The sequence below is a fragment of the Elephas maximus genome, chromosome 10, assembly GCF_024166365.1.
Source record: "Elephas maximus indicus isolate mEleMax1 chromosome 10, mEleMax1 primary haplotype, whole genome shotgun sequence".
Classification (NCBI taxonomy): Eukaryota; Metazoa; Chordata; class Mammalia; order Proboscidea; family Elephantidae; genus Elephas; species Elephas maximus.
Genome location: NC_064828.1, coordinates 39,672,364 through 39,690,385, shown reverse-complemented (window position 1 = coordinate 39,690,385; position 18,022 = coordinate 39,672,364).

The following is an 18,022-nucleotide window of genomic DNA, read 5'->3' as shown; positions in this document are numbered from 1 at the left end:
GAGAAAAACAAGGCTCCATGAATTGTTGGAATATCAATTGATATGTTTCAACAAATGGATGCAGCACTGGAAGAACTCACTCGTCTATGCCAAGAAATATGGAAGATAGCTTCCTCGCCAACTGACTGGAAGAGATCCATATTAATGCCTATTTCCAAGACAGGTGATCCAATTGCATGTGGAAATTATAGAACAATATCATTAATATCACACTCAAGCAAAATTTTGTTGAAGATCATTCAAAAGCAGGTGCAGCAGTATATTGACAGGGAACTGCCAGAATTTCAGGCTGGATTCAGAAAAGGAAGGGGAACAAAGGATATCATTGCTGATGTCAGATGGATCCTGGCTGAAAGCAGAGAATACTCGAAAGATGTTTACCTGTGTTTTATTGACCATGCAAAGACATTCGACTGTGTAGATCATAACAAATTATGGATGACATTGCAAAGAAAGGGAATTCCAGGAACCTGTACATAGATAGATCAAGAGGCAGTTGTTCATAGAGTCGCTATGAGTGGGAACCAACTCGACAGCACTAACAACAACAACATATCATTCTTGATCTTGAATCAATCTTTGCTACTGTAATAGCAGTGACTAATACTATGGAAAATTCGTACAATAGTTGCAGATACTAAGTGACAATATATGACAGAGCATGATAAAATGAATAATAATAAGTTGTCCTAATAGTAGACAACTGGGTTAAGTTTCTGTTCTTGAAAAACAAGGTCTTGAGGTATGGATTGTGGAATTATTTACATCAGTGTGATAATACTTTAGTTTAATGACATTCCCTGCGAAAGTGGAGAGACACAAGAGGCAAGGATGTGGACTTGGAAAAAGTTATCTTGCACAGAATGGAGAACACGGAGGTAAAGGACAGAGGACAACCAGTAAAATTCAAATCCATGACGACACAGAGAGAGAGAGAGAGAGAAAAAAAAAAAAAATTCAGGTTCGAAAGTCCTTCAGAGAGGCATTGAAGTATATAAAAAGATTTAAAAGACCATTGAATCTTACCATTCAGAAATTATACCTATAAATATTAGGAAAGAAATTTAATAATAGAAAGGGGGTAATTCAGAATATCAGTGTTTAAGATTATAGATGTTAAAAAATTATATGTATAGTTCTGTTTTATATATGTATTTTTAGTTTGGTTCTATTATCTTATTAAAATTTATTATGTTATATTTCAGACATAGCTAAGTACTTATAAAATAGAATGAGCACCGTCATACTCACCTCATAGATTAAGAAGAAACATTTTCAAACAGTTGATTTCTTATATATTCACCCACCATCCTTCAGGAGTTTACATCAATCCTGAATGTGGTATTACCCTTATGATTACCCTAAACAATATATAAGATTATTTTGCATGCTTCAAAGCTTTACATAATTAAATTCATCAGCAATTTGCCATGCTTTATTGTCATTGTGGTTGATAGACGTAGCTCCAATACATCCATTTTTGTGGCTCTCCACTATTCTGTTTTATGAATATGAGACAAATTTCATTTCTCATATTAATGAATATTCAGGCAATTTGCCATTATTTATGCTAAGACAAACAAAGCTTCAATGAACATTCTTGGGCATGTCTCCAGGTGCAAATGTATGAGAATTTCCCCAGAGTGATATGTTTCAGGATGAAATCACTGGGTCATAGGGAACATATATCTTCAACTTTAACTAGATATTGCTAAAATGCTTTATACAGGTTCTATCAACTTACATGTCCATCGTCGATGTGTAGGAATTGCTTTGGCTCTAAAATCTTGCTAACACAAAGTTGCCAGACTTCTCATTTTTTTTCAATCTGTATGCTATGTGGTACCTAATTCTGATCTTAATTGGCATTCCTATAATTACTGCTGAGCTTGAGCATGCTTTTCTCTGCTTATTGATGACCTTTATATCGCTTTCCTTAACTCGCTATTCAAAATTTGTGCCCATTTTAGTTTGAGGTTGTTTATGTTTTTTTAATCAGTTTTGAGAAGATCATTCCATACAATTTTATTAATCTTAAAACAGTTACATATATTGTAAATATCTTCTCAATCTGAGGATTCTGTTTAAACTGACTTACGATGAAGAGAATTTTTACATTTGATGAAACTGAACTTATCAATTCTTCACTTATATATATATATTATTTTTAATACCACCAAGTCAGAAATAGGTTCTTCTATATGTACGTCAGTATAGAATATATTTATTTTAAATAAGAATTAATTTCACATGGTTTGAACATCAAAAATATTTTCAAGAAGAATTGTGCTGTGTATTCTTACCTGCCATCTATCTCTTTAAGCATTCTTGTTCTTCTCTGCCCTGCTATATGCTCCAGGGGGCTCACTTTTATGGGTTGTGTTATCGGGGTTCATTACTTTCTGGCTATTGGTAGGGTTTGATCAATGAAAGGCATAGGGGGAAGATCAGAGGGATGAAGGGAAGAGAGGTATGAGTATTTATTCCCACCTTCCTCCCTGCTTTGGCTTGGGATTCTCTAATTTGCTATGTCCCACCACAGTCCAGGTGGTCCTTTTCTCCGGGTTGCACAAGGAGCTCCTACAATACTATTATCTCCCCTTTCCCATCAGTAGCAGGGGTGGTAATGGCTTCCCACTGTTGTCAATCTCCAGGTGCCTCAACCTCCCTTGTTAGTTTCCTAACACCTGCCTAAATACAGACCCTTTAAAAAAATCTTTTCAGTTGAGCTGCCTGTTGAATTTTCTTTCCTGACATAACCTCGAATGATATTAATACGTACTATAAAAACTCTCCTGAAGCTTATCATCCAATTCTTTTCCTACTTTTAATACTGTCTTTTTGTCAATACAATCTACCGGAGGCTTTTTATAGATACTAATGAAATTAAATAAGATATTTCCTTCTTTTCCTTTTTATCACAAATTGTAGTACACAATATGAGTTACTCTTCCTCTTTTTTTTTTTTTTCACTTAACAATATATTAAAGAGGTAATCATGTCAGTGTATTGGGAGCTTCCTCTTTGTGGTTTTGACAGATGCACAGTAGTTTATGTATATACATTATTTTTTCACCCCTCTAATTATGAGTAATTTGATTATTTATTTATAATTTCTTGCTATTACCAGCAATGCTGCAATAAATATGTTAATATATGTCGGTTCTCACATAGTTTCACTGTGTCAGAAATTATGAATCTGATGTGATAATAACTCTGCCAAATTTTCTCCCACAAGGATTGTAGCCATTTACATTCCCATTGGCAATGTTTAAAGTATCTATTTCCTCATAGTCTAGTACTGCCGTGTATTAGGAGATATTTGGAATTTTACAAATCTGATATATGAGGCATGGCCTTTCATGGTAATTTTCATTTTTATTGCCTTTATATTGACGGAGTGATTCACCTTTTAATGTTTAAAAGTAATTTTTATTTCTATTTCTGGGAGCTACATTTTCATGTCCTACACTCATTAACATAATAAACTAACACACTGAGGTGTTAGTCCTTTTCATTTTATTTTGTAAGCATGCTTTATTTTTATTGGGTGTTAAGCTTTTTTCTTTTTCTTTGTTTTGAATATCTTTTTTATTCTATTTGTCACTTCTCTTTTTACTTTGTTGCTGTTTCATCTTACCATGAAGAAGTTTTCTACTTTTCTATATAGAAATTTTTGTCTTCTTTAATCATTTCTGTGATTTCTATTTTCAGAAAGAATTTCCACATTCAAAGATTAGAAAATACTCTTCCTTGATCCCTTCTAGCACTCTTATGATTTTATAAGTTACAATGATCTTTGGCCCTATTGGAATTTTTTTCTGCTGTAATTTGTGAGATGTGGGTGCAAATTTTTATCTCTGTTGAATAATGTTAGGTATGTTTTTAAAAGTATATTATTTCTTTCTTATGTATTAAACTCTTCTATAGCTAGATATTTAAGCACTTTTAGTTTATATATTCTGTTTCCAAATTTTCAAAATCTGTAGTTTTTTCAAGGTCTCATTTTCCTGCTTTCTGTTTCTGTTAATTCTTGATTATGGAAGCTTGTTTATTTCAGCTCTTAGAAATTGTTTGTTGTGAGCTCAATTTTGCCTGGGCTTTATGAGTGGAAATCTTACAGGTCTTGAATTGAATCTAAATCCTTCAGGGAATATGTGCATTTCTTTCTGTTGGGCAGCACTAGTCACTAACAACCTTTAAATTAATGTTGGAGCTTAGGGTTTCCTGGACCATATAAAAAAAAAAAGGACCATATAGGTAATACAAAAAACTAGCTTCAATCCCCAGTAAAGGTAGAAAGACTTGTGAACTCTCAGGAAAGCTATTATTTTCCTAAGATTCCAGGTTAATGAGAACTGCAAACAGCTTCAAGCCACCTGTGGTTTTAGCATCTGCTTATCAAATTTGTTTTCTAATTCTTCACTATCACCACCTGTAGATTTTACTTACTTTCTTGAGAGGACAAACTTTGTGGTTATATTTTACCCGGTATTATAGGATCTGTACTGAGGGAGAAATGTTCTTTTTTCTAGGATATCTAGTCAAGTGTCTTGCTGGCAATGCTACTCTAAAATGATTTTTGGTATAAATAAAAGATAGGGAAATAGTTTAAAGCTGGAACAACATTTAGGATAGATTTATTTTAGGCAAAAAACATTTTGACTATTGACCACAATTTCAGGCAAAATAGCTCTTTCAGAGCTAAAGAAAAATAAGATACTTCAACAAATAATATCAATGAAAAGGCATTCCAAACTACGAAAAAAGAAAACCCAGAGTGAACATATATAAAGAGGTCAAATAGCACAGGATATCTTAGAGTTAAATGAAAAGTACCTATTTGTGACTAGAGTACAAAAGTGGAAGATTTATGATTATAGGTGTATGGTGTGTCCAGATCACAGGGCACTTGGAATATAGTGATCAAAATTTTGGAAATTAGTCTGAATCTAAACAAGAATTCTAAGTTAAACATTGTCATTATAGAGATCTGAGTTTAGTGATGTTTGGGGCATTTTTATTACACTCTATATACCTTTTATTATAAGCTGTGGCCGTTTGGGCATGTTCAGTTCTTTCCCGAGGGCCAGCCTGACCTGAGACAGGGAGTTCTAATGTGATAAAATTCTCTGTGGATGCTCTTTCCATCCAGTTGTGCCTGAAAGTCATTTCTGTGCTCTTCTGGTGTTGAGAAGATTCGAAAATGAGTTTATATTAAGAATTGCTCAGCAAATATTCTGTAGCTTATTAATTATTTGCTATAATGTCCTGTGTCAGGTAAACTTGCATGTATGGGTGGTAAAGAAGCGCTAGGGGCACTCAGTAAAGGTGACAAAAGGTAAGTGGATTTGTTAAACAAACAAGAATAAAAATACTTCAGGTGAAAAATATAGTCAAACGTCATGGGTTGATTCTGTTTGGGACTGAGTGAGCAGTGACCATCTGCTAATATTTGCTCATTAAATCATCTTGTGAGAGTAGTTTTGATTGTTGCTATGGGTGTTCTCTGACAATTATCGGAGACATGGGCTTCAGCCCAAGCCTAGATTTTAGTGCAAATTATTCGCCCCCTGCCCCCCCACACACACAATATGGGTATCCAGTTACAGTCATGCAGCGAGAACCTCTCAGGGAAGTTGTCATTCTCTAAGGTTCATCTGTTGCTCTGAGAAATAAAAGGCATATTTTTATAAGTAACCACATACTTACACACGTGTGTATATACGTAATACTTATATTTTTATTCTATACTATATACTGTATAGGACGTCCTGGATATTGTATACATATGTACATATATATACATACACACAAGTGTATATTGTATACGTATATATAAAAACCAAAAAACCCACTGTATATACACACATATGCGCCCAAGTACATGTATGTGTTCTGCAATTTAATGCAAAGACCTTTGCCTTAATTTCTTAAAAGTGATTGATATTTATTTTGTCATCGATAAGAAAGAATTCAGGAATCTCTGATTCAGACCTAACTAAAGGCAACCATAACGCAGATACTGGAGGCTCAGAATTTGGAGATTCTAACGATCATCTTCAGTTTTGACCTTTAACTTTAGTTTTTTTCATTTTTTTCTCCTGAGTGAGTGGTTAATTATACCCCAGTATTTCTAAGAGAGAAATTGTCTTGTTACTCAGATGTGAGTCCTGTTTCCTGCTTGTTTAGACTACTGAGTTGCTTTAGAACAGAGCCCTAACTTTGTGTAATTTTACTTCTAGAAATTCAAGTCCTGTGCCTGGAAGCCAATTCCCTGTTATCAGTTTACAAACTTGGCAACATAAGAGCCCGCTTACGTATCAAAATATGCCTACTCTCTTATCCCTTATATTATATGTGAGCACATTTTGTACTTATTGCCAATGTGCTTTGCTCCATGTTAAATTTCTCTGATTTGAATCTTTACTGCTTACGAGACTAGAATTTCTTTTAGCACCTGCTCCAGTTCGGTTTAAAACTTTCTAAATTTTTCTGTCTTATATATCTGCCCTGGTAATTCTAGTTAAATACAATTTACCCATCCACTTTCCAAAATATTACCATTAGAAGAGTTTTGATGTTGACATAAGAGGCGAGTTTGGAAGCAAGGATGCTGCATTAATTATCTACAGCTGCATAACAAATTATGGTAAACTTAGAGGCTTAAAACAACATAAATGTATTATCCCACAGTTTTAATGGATCAGGAGTCTAGGCATGGTTTAACTGGGTCCTCTGCTCAGGGTCTCACACAGCTGCAATCTGGATTTTGGCCCATCTGCTCATACGGTTGTTGGCAGAATTCGGTTCTTTCTGGCTGTAGGACTGAGGTCGCCACTTTCCTGCTGGCTGCCAGCTGGATGCCACTCACAGAAACTAGAGGTCCCTAAAGTTGCTTGCCACTTAGCCTTCTCATAATATTGCAGCTTACTTCTTCAAAGTCAGCAAAAGAATCTTATACTGTCTGCTAAGATAGAATCTTATATACCAAAAAAATTAAACCCATTGATGTCGAGTCGATACCAACTCATAGTGACTCTATAGGACAGAATAGAACTGCCCCATAGGGTTTCCAAGGAGCAGCTGGTGGACTCAAACTGCTAACGTTTTGGCTGGCAGCCATAGCTCTTAACCACTGTACAACCAGGGCTCCAAATCTTATATAGCATAACATTATCAAGAAAATGACACTTCCATTACATCTGCTATATTCTGTTTGCTAGAAGGAAGTCACAGGTTCTATCCACACTCAAGTGGAGGTGATTAAATAGGGGCATGACTCATTGGGGGTCATATTAGTATTCTACCTACCACAGATATTGATTTCAAAACTAGAGCACAACATGACCAACAGCTCTCCACAAAAAAACAAAAAAGAATGCCTAATAGGTGCACATAATAAATACCTGAGTTGAATATATACAATCAACTAATCAATAACTAAACATCTCTAACAAATCCCTAAGTACTAATTGATCATTCTCAAAGAAATCCCATTATTTAGGTGGAAATTTTCTGTTTTGGTTTGTTTTAATGAGCAGTTTACTGTCTTTGTGGCCACCTGTTAAAATAATGTAAGCCACCTGGAAATATGTCTACATACATGCTCTTTATTATAACAAACTGGGCAGATCTGACTCGAAAACCTGTAGGCAGCCTGTGGAATCTTGTTCTTTTCATAGCTGGCTTTGAGCAAACACTGGCTAGTGACTAATGGAATCTGACTTGTTTCATCGAAAAGTGTTTTGGGTATTAAAAGGGAAGACTATTGTCAATTTTAAAAGAAAACTCAAATTGTTGTTCATCCTTCAAGCTATATGATACTGAGCAAATTCATTTATACACTTGTTATTATTACTTATTTTGTTAAGCAGAAACTAATTATTCAGAGGATTAATTTTTTCTTTTTTTAATGAAAGCTAATAGTGCATATGAAAGCACAGAGGATTGGAGTGATTAGAAATCTAGCCATAGGATGATTCTTCTATAATGTGTTCTGTTAAGGCATCAGCTTTTCAACTTTATAAATGTAGTACATTCAAGTTAAGTTTCTGTAATAAAATTTTTAAATTTTATGGAAAAATGCCCAGTTTACTTAAATAAAACAATAACACAGTATCAAAAAATGTATACAGAAGTGAAAATTAGGATGAGATCACTCATTGACACACTTGTTCAACAAAAATGTGTCCTATTATTTCTAGGTATGAGGCAATCGACTAAGCTTTGGGATGGAAAGGAGATGAGGAGAGACACGCTTAGCATTTCCTTCCCTTTAGACTGAAAATCTATAAGAAAATTAAACATGCAATTATAGTCAAGAATGGTTACCTATTAGGAGTCCTTGTAGTGCAGTGGTTAAGCAATTGGCTGATAACCAAAAGGTCAGCAGTTTGAACCCACCCAGTGGCTCCATGGAAGAAAGACCTGGCAATCTGCTCCTATAAAGATTACAGCCTTGTAAACCCTCAGGAGCAGTTCCACTCTGTCCTAAAGGGTTGCTGTGAGTTGGACTTGACTTGGCCTCAACTGGTTTCCTTTTTTGGTTTATGGTACCTATTAAGAAGCCCTTGAGTGGGACAAATTGTTAAGTCCTCAACTACTAACCAGAAGGTTGGTGTTTTGCACCCACCTAGAGGCTCCTTAGAAGAAAGGGCTGGCAGTCTGTTTCTAAAAGCCCACAGCCTTGAAAACTCTGTGGAGTGCAGTTCTACTCTGCAACACATAGGATCAACATGAGTCTAAATTGACTCAATGGCAACTGCTTTTTTGGTGTTTTGTTATGGTACCAGATTCCTATGGATTAATTGAACAAGCACACCTATTCTATTAATAGTGGGGGATGCACAAAGGAAGGCTTCATAGAAGAGAAAAGATGAACAGGAGTTATCCAGATGAAGCATCAAGAGTTAGGTGATGTTCCCTCTGGAGCAAGAGAGAATGAAGAAAACCAAAGTCACAAAGGGAAGATTAGTCCAAAAGGACTAATGGATCACAAGTGCCACAGCCTCCACCAGACTGAGTCCAGCACAACTAGATGATGTCTGGCTGCCACCCCTGACTGTTCTGACAGAGATCACAACAGATTCCTGGACAGAGCTGGAGAAAAAATGTAGAACAAAATTCTAACCACCACCCTCCCTGCAAAAAAAAAAAAAAAAAAGACCAGCCTTATTGGTCTGACAGAGACTGGAGAAACCCCAAGAGTAAGGCCCACAGACTCCTTTTAACTCAGTACTGAAGTCACTCCTGAGGTTATCATTCAACCAAAGATTAGACAGGCCCATAAAAAAGGAAAAATAGGAAGGAAAAAAAAAAAAAAAAAAAGAGAGAGAGGAAAAAAAAGAGTTAAGGGATGCCAAAAGTAAAAGATAAGGGCAGTTTGAAAGTATCAGGCATAGGAAACTCAAAGTTCTAGATCTGAAAAGGGTTTAAAGTGACAGAAGCATGTTTTGATGCATCTGTAATTAGGATGGGAGATAATGAGACTAGAGCTACATATATATCACCATATGAAGAGCCTAAAAAGCCAAGGTTAAGGTTTTTGATGTTTATCCTAAAGACAAGTGGAGGCTGTTGGAAACTTTTTTAAAATAGATCAGATTTTAAAAGCTCAGATTTTCATTTTAGTCAAATTATTTTGTTAATTTTTTTATGACAGCTTTATTGAGATATAAATTATATTCTATAAAATTCATCCTTTCATGTGTGTAATTCAGTGATTTTTAGGAGATCCATAAAGTTTTTCATCCATCACCACTATCTAATTCCAGAACATTTTCATCACTCTCAAAAGAAACCTCAGGCTCCTTAGCACACATTGTCTATTGCCCCCTCTCCCTAGCCCCAACAACCACTAATCTATTTTTTCCTCTATACGTTTGCCTATTCTGGACATTTCGTGTGTGTGGAATCATATAATTTGTAACCTTTTATGTCTGACTTTTTTCACTTAGAATAATGCGTTTTAAGCAAATCCACATCGCAGCATATATTAGTACTTCATTCCATTATATGACACAATAATAATAATGTCGTGTTGTAAGAAAAATACATTTTATTTATACTTCATCCGTTGATGAGTCTTTTTTATTTTTTTGGCCATAATGAATGATGCTACGAGTATTCATGTACAAGTTTTTGTTTGAAAGTGTTTTCATTTCCCTTGGATGTATACACAGGAGTGGAATTACTAGGTCATACATTGGTCATACATGGAGCCCTGGTGGTACAGTGGTTAAGAGCTCAGCTGCTAACCAAAAAGTCAGCAGTTCAAATCCACCAGCCAACCACAGAAACCCTATGGGGCAGTTTTACTCTGTCCTATAGGGTCACTATGAGTCGGAATTGACTCAATGGCAATGGGTTTGACCTTGGTTCTATGTTTAACATTTTGAAGAACTGCCAAGATTTCCAAAGTGGGCTGCACCATGGAACATCCTCGATAAAATGTATGAGGCTCTCAATTTTCTCCACATCTTTGCCAGCCTTTATTATTGTTTGTATTTTTTTATTTCAACTATTTCATTGGGTATAAAGTGAAATCTTACTGTGGTTTTGACTTGCATTCCCCTGATGACTAATTTGGGCATCTCTTCATGTGCTTGGTGCCTATTCATGTATCTTTTTAGGAGAAATATCTATTCAGTCCTTTGCTGAGTTTGTAATTGAATTATAGAAAACATTCACTAATATAGAAAGCATTAATGAAAGTAATAGATGTTAATGGAAGTAAATTCTGGATATCAGATCTTTGCAAGATATCCGAAAGAAGATTCTTGTAAATAAAAGTCTGAAATTTAGGACAGATATTTGTTCTGCCTAGATTTTGTAGCCACCAACATATAGATGGTTATTGCAAACATAGAAACAGGTGAAACAGCCCATGACATCATAAGAAAAAATAAATAAACAAAACAAACAAAACTCACTAGCACTAGGACAGACATCTGACAAACACCAACATTTTAAGTAACCAGGAAAAGCTATAGAATCTGCAAATAAAACTGAGAAGAAAAGACCTGAAAGAAGTTGAAATGAAATAAAGATAGAAATGTAAAACTCAAGGCATTTTTTTCTTTCCTCCTAAAGAAGAGAGGTTAACCTGGTAAAATGATCCTTAGAGGTCGAGCAAGAAAAGCACTGCAAGGTAAGGAATGGATCAAGCAACCATCAGGTCACTGGCGTCCTTGACAAAAACTGTTTCAGTAGAGTTCTGGGGATAGTGGGAGAAAGGGGGTTCAGGGTTCCTTGGGAGGTGAGAAAGAGAAATGCAAGTAGAAGGTTTAGCTGTGAAGGAGGAGAGCAAGCAGTGTGAGTGGTATCTGAAGGTGGGCTCTGGGTAGAGAAAAGGCTTATTTATTATTATTTTAATTTTTTAACTTGAGGGAAACTAAAAAAAACCAAACCAAGCCCATTGCCATTATGTCAATTCCACCTTATAGCGACCCTATAGGACACAGCAGAACTGCCCCATAGGGTTTCCAAGGAGAACCTGATGGACTAGAACTGCCAACCTTTTGGCTAGCAGCCTTAGTTCTTAACTGCTACACTACCAGGATTTCCTGAGGGAAACCAGAATGTGTTAAATGTCTATCAGAAAGAAGAAATGGGAAGAGAGAAATTAAAGATAAGGAAAGAGAAAGGATAATCAAAAGGATAATAGGTATAAAAAGCAGGAGCCTTGAATTCAATGATTTTTTTTTCTGATTCTTAAAACCCTTGCCACTCTAAATGTTTATGATTCTTTGAATTGTTCACATAAAGAGCTATATTTACTCTGGAAAGTATTTATAAATGGTTAGACATTGTATTATAATGAATCTAAAGATATAATGTAATGTATGCAAATTCAATAGAATACTTTTCATTTCTTTATAAGGGTGTATAACAGGAGCCCTGGAAGGTCAGTAGTTTGAATCCACCAGCCACTCTTTGGAAACCCTATGGGGCAGTTCTACTCTGTCCTATAGGGTTGCTATAAGTTGAATGGACTTGACCTCACACAACAACATAAGAGTGGAGAAAAAAAAAAAACTTTATTTTTCCCAATTTTTATTTCAAAAAATTTCAAACTTACTAAGATGTTACAATGATAGAACAACATAAACCCTTTGCCTATATGTATCAATTGTTAATATTTTACTTCATCTACTTCTCCTCTCTCTCTCTTTCTCCTTTCTTCACTTAATAAACCATTTGAGGATTAGTTGCCAATGTTATAACACTTCATCTCCTAATTAATTCAGCATGAAACATGAATCATCTAAGAATAGGGACATTATCTTATATAACCACAATAAAATTATCATACAAAGGACATTTAAGATTGATACAATGTTATAATGTAATATACAGCCTATATTAATTTTCCCTATGATCAATCACCCCAATAATGTCTTCTATTAACTTTTTTTAATTCAAGATGCAAACAAGGTTCATGCATTTCAGTTAGCTGGCATATATTTTTAGTTTCTTTCTTTTTAAAGTATATAGAATATTGGCACTTTTAAAGAGTCCAGGGTAGGTTGTTTTACAGATTGTCACGCAATTTGCATCTGTCTTATTGTTTCTTCTTGATTAGATTAAGGTGAAGAATTTTCAACAGGAATAAGAACTGCGTGATATTGTGTCCTTCTCCGTTCATCACACAGAAAAACATACGATGTCAATTTGGACAATTATAGGTAATATTAAGTTCAGTCACCTGGCTAAAATGGTCTTTAACATATTTCTCCGTTGAATTTAATAAGTTATCTGTGAAATGATACACTGAGCCTGCATGAATATCCTGTTTTTCAACAATATTTTATTCAGTACTTTATTACCTATTGATGACTTTTTTTTTTCCTGAATCTATTATTGCTATTGTTGTGAAATTGTGAATTGCTTCATATAGTAGAACTGACCCACAGGGTTTTCTTTACAAAAGCAGATCACCAGGTCATTCTCCCATGGAGCCACTGGGTGGGTTCCAATCTCTAAACTTTCATTTGGCAGCTAAGTGCTTAATTGTTGCATCACCAGCGCTCCTTCATAAGTAGTATACATCATACATGTTTATATATAATGACATTCGAGTTCATTTTGTCCTTAATTGAAAACTGATACTGCAGGTATTTCTTCTTTTTCGTCTATCCCCTGCCATAGCTCCATTTTCTCATATGAGACTCATTCCAATATGGTTAATCATTTACTGAATTCTGTAATACATTTTCAGACTTACTGTATTAAAGATTTTGTTAGATGCTGTCAAGTCAATTCCGACTCATAGAGACCCTGTGTACAACAGAATGAAACACTGCCCAGTCCCGCGCCATCCTCACAATCCTTGTTATGCTTGAACCCATTGTTGCAGCCATTGTGTCAATCCATCTCATCGAGAGTCTTCCTCTACTTTACCAAGCATGATGTCCTTCTGACTCTCTACCAAGCATGATGTCCTTCTCCAGGGACTGTTCCTTCCTGATAACATGTCCAAAGTATGTTATACGAAGTCTCACCATCCTTGCCGCTAAGAGCATTCTGACTGTAATTCTTCCAAGATGGATTTGTTCGTTCTTTTGGCAGTCCATGGTATATTCGATATTCTTTGCCAACACCATATTTCAAAGACATCAATTCTTTGGTCTTCCTTATTCATTTTCCAACTTTTGCATGCATATGATGACATCGAAAATATCTTGGCTTGTATCAGGTGCACTTTAGTACTTAAAGAGATATCTTTGCTTTTTAACACTTTAAAGAGATCTTTTGCAGCAGATTTGCCCAATGCAAAACGTTGATTTCTTGACTACTGCTTCCATGGGCATTGATTGTTGAACCAAGCAAAACGAACTCCTTGACATCATCAGTCTTTTCTCCATTTATCGCGATGTGGCTTATTTGTCCAGTTGTGAGGATTTTTGTTTTCTTTGTGTTGAGGTGTAATCCATACTGAAGACTGTAGTCCTTGATCTTCATCACACTTTCAGCAAGCAAGGTTGTGTCATCTGAATAAAGCAGGTTGTTAATGAGTTTTCCTCCAATCCTGATGCCAAGTTCTTCCTATAGTCCAATTTCTTGGATTATTTGCTCACCATGCAGTTTGAATAAGTATGGTAAAAGGATACAACCCTGACACACACCTCTCCTGACTTTAAAACTTGCAGTGTCTCCATGTTCTGTCTGAACATCTGCCTTTTCGTTTATATACACTTTCCTCATGAGCACAATTAAGTGTTCTGGAATTCTCATTCCAGATGTTATCCATAATTTGTTTTGATTCACACAGTCGAATGTCTTCGTGTGATTAATGAAACACAGGGAAACATCTTTCTGGTATTCTCTGCTTTCAGCCATGATCCATCTGATATCCCTCATTCCACATCCTCTTCTGAATCTTGTTGGATTTTCTGGCAGTTCCCTGTTGATGTACTGCTGTAACCACTTTTGAATGATCTTCAGCAAAATTTTACTTGTGTGTGAAATTAATGATATCGTTCGATAATTTCCACATTCTGTTGGATCACCTTTCTTTAAAATAGGCATAATTATGGATCTCCTCCTGTCAGTTAGCCAGGTAGCTGTCAGTTTTTCATACTGTGGGGCTTGCATGTTGCTGTGATGCTGGAAGCTATGCCACTGGTATTCAAATACCAGCAGTGTCACCCGTGGTGGACAGGTTTCAGCTGAGATTCCAGACTAAGACACACTAGGAAACAGGACTTGTTCGTCTACTTCTGAAAAAAAATTAACCAGTGAAAACTGTATGAATAGCAGTGAAACATTGCCTGATATTGTGTTGGAAGGTGAGCCCCTCAGGTTGGAAGGCACTCAAAAGACTACTGGGGAAGAGCTGCCTCCTCAAAGTAGTGTTGACCTAAATGGCATGGATGGAGTCATGCTTTCAGGGTCTTCATTAGCTGATGTGGTGAGACTCAAAATGAAAAGAAACAGCTGCAAACATCCTTTAATGATTAGAACATGGAATGTATGAAGTATGAATCTAGGAAAAATGGAAATCATCAAAAATGAAACGGAACACATAAACATCGATATCCTAGGCATTAGTGAGCTGAAATGGACTGGTATTGGCCATTCTGAATCAGAAAATCTTATGGTCTTCTATGCTAGAAATGACAAATTGAAGAGGAATGGTGTCACATTTATCATGAAAAAACACATTTCAAGATTGATCCTGAAATACAACAGTCAGATATAGGATAATATCCATACGTCTACAAGGAAGAACAGTTAAAAATAAAACTATTATTCAAGTTTACACACCAACCACTAAGGCCAAAGATGAAGAAACTGAAGATTTTTACCAACTTCTGCAGAGTAAAATTGATCAAATATGCAATCAGGATGCATTGAAAATTTCTGGTGATTGGAATGGGCAAGTTGGAAGCAAGGAAGATTGGTAGTTGGAAAACTGCCTTGGTGATAGAATCCACTGTACTAATGCCACTACCAAAAACATTTAAACAATACTCTATTTCCTTTTGATTTTAAAATATGTTCCATTAAGGGTATATAGCCATTTTAATTTACTCAAAAATTAATTGAATGAATTTTCTTTTTCTCTGTGGATATTAGAAGATTTGTATGAAGAGAAAATGAACATTTGTACAAGATAGTTGTCTAGATATATTGTTACTGAAAGGAATAATAACCAAAGACAGATTCATTTCCTCTTTAAAAAATAAGCCTACCAATAGATGTTTGGTTAAAACAAGCCCTATAATAGCATAATCAGTCACAAATACAATAATAATGACACATTTGGGGCAGTTCTACTCTGACCTATAGGGTCGCTATGAGTCAGAATGAATCGATGGCGCTGGGTTAATGATATATTAATGAAGAAAAAGCCAAAAGAAATTTAAACCACTATACTGTCCAATTCCTTAGTTTTCTTGGAAAACACTTAAAAGGATTGCTTTGAAGTTAAAGTCTTACTGGCAACTTGGGGCACATAAAACAAAAAAAAAAAAAAAAAAAATAGACCCTACCGCCTCCTAAATTAATTAAAATTTTGTCCAGTAATAAGACTTGCATAGAGGGACAAGCGTATTACTGGTGTTCGTTAAAATAATAATCTTTATTTCTGAATAATCTTCAGAGGTGTATAGTTTGGGGAAAAAAAGTCACCAGTGTTCTCAAAGGTGTGGACAAAAGTAATGAGCCCACTTAACAGGTGCCTTTTTCACGTTCTATTTCTTTATTATTTCAAATTGACACCTCTGTAGTTTAGAGGTGGCAAGTAGGCACTGTAGTAACTAAATTGAATAAAATTCTAAGCTGTGTCAAAGACACTGTTTGAATTCACTTGAAAGTGTTTTATGTCACTGCTCACCAACTCCCCTTCTCTAGTCATGATCTGCCTGTGGCAAACTGTTTCATTCTGGGACTGAAAAGATTACTCCCACCGATACTCCTCTGACAGTGTGAATATTGACTTGCACTTATAAAGGTCAGACAGTTCCACTAGTTAATAGGAGTGAGAAGAGCAGCTCCAACAAGTCTCTTTGAAAGGAATTTAACCTTCAAATTGCAAAGCATGCTGCTCTGTGGAGCCAATTTTGGCAACTAGCAGAATACGTTCTTTGCTGCTTTCCAAAAATACCAACTGGGGGCCTGAAAGTTAGCTTTACAAAAGGAAACGGGCATGCCATGAAACAGGCAAACGTCTACGCAATGAAACAAACGTCTATGCGAACACCATCCAGAAAATGCCATGTTATTTTTATTTTTAAAGAAAGTTGGATGTTATTTTTATTTTTAAAGAAAGTTGGATACTGTGGAGTAATTCTTGGGGCCTTTAACTTTCCCCAATGTATAATAGCCTTTCCGGCGTTTAAGAACCATGTGCTGTAAGATGATAAGACACCACATATATTTTTCTCAACATTATTATGACGCAAGATCAAGGGAAATGTTTACTCCCGGTGGAGCATGGCACCTACTCAACTATCCTTTGAAAAGTCCTTTGCCTTCTCTTATTGTCTCATGACTGAGGGCTCAGGGGCAGGCTGATATAATTTAAGGCGGCTGGGAACATAGCCTATTTGTTAATAGCAGCGTCCTGAGGTGCAAGGCAAGAAGGATGGGAGTGAGAAACCAGGGCTGGAAATGAGAATGAGACTTCACTTTCCATCCTGATGAAAAGTAAAACCAATATTTTTAATTTTTAATAAAACACATTTATATCACGGTACCAACAGCAGAAAGGATGTGCTGCATATAAACGAAGATGACTCCCTAGTTTGTCTTAAGCAGGGGAAGACAGAAGACATAATGATGAAGAGGACCTTTTACAAGTAATAAGTAGGAAGAAGAATAAGTCCTGGGCATCTTGGAAAGCAAAGCTTTCTTGATTTCAGAGCCTATTTTAGGAATGGCATTATGCCTTTCACTGCTTTAAGTTTGGCATCAGTGAGATTTTAGATTGTGCTAAAATCATCCTTAATGTCCTTCTGCCTCATCAGTGGGGTACCATTCAAGCAACAAAGTGCCAATCAGGGGCTCTTATTCCTCTTTAGCTTGAAGATATTACTGTGGAGGCTTTTCTGAGAGCATGATCTCTCTGCTTGAGATGCCCTTTATTATAACTATAGTTAAAGGTCTGCTGACTTGGCCATTATAAACCCCTAATGTTCTCCGCTACAAAAATTTGCTCTAAAATAAAGCTTAGCACACTAAGTTGGAGCCCAAGGGAGCCCTGGTTTTGATAAATTTGAAGGGAATAAAATAGTCATTTTGAGTTAAATAAGAGAGTAACAAAAATATAAGCATCAAAGCTATTGGAGTTACGTGTGTCACCACGCTGGTATCTTCAAAAATAGCACTGTTAATTAAAATGAAGTTGGAAAGTAATTAGCTCATAATGTGCACTAATCATTTTTGTACATTAGGAATATAAAAATGTAATTAAGAAAGAGAAAAATGGGTTATAGACTGGATCATTTTCTTGGTTGAGAAAATATAAGTGAATTTTAAGGTTGAAAATTTTATGAAAATATAGACTAAGTATTGC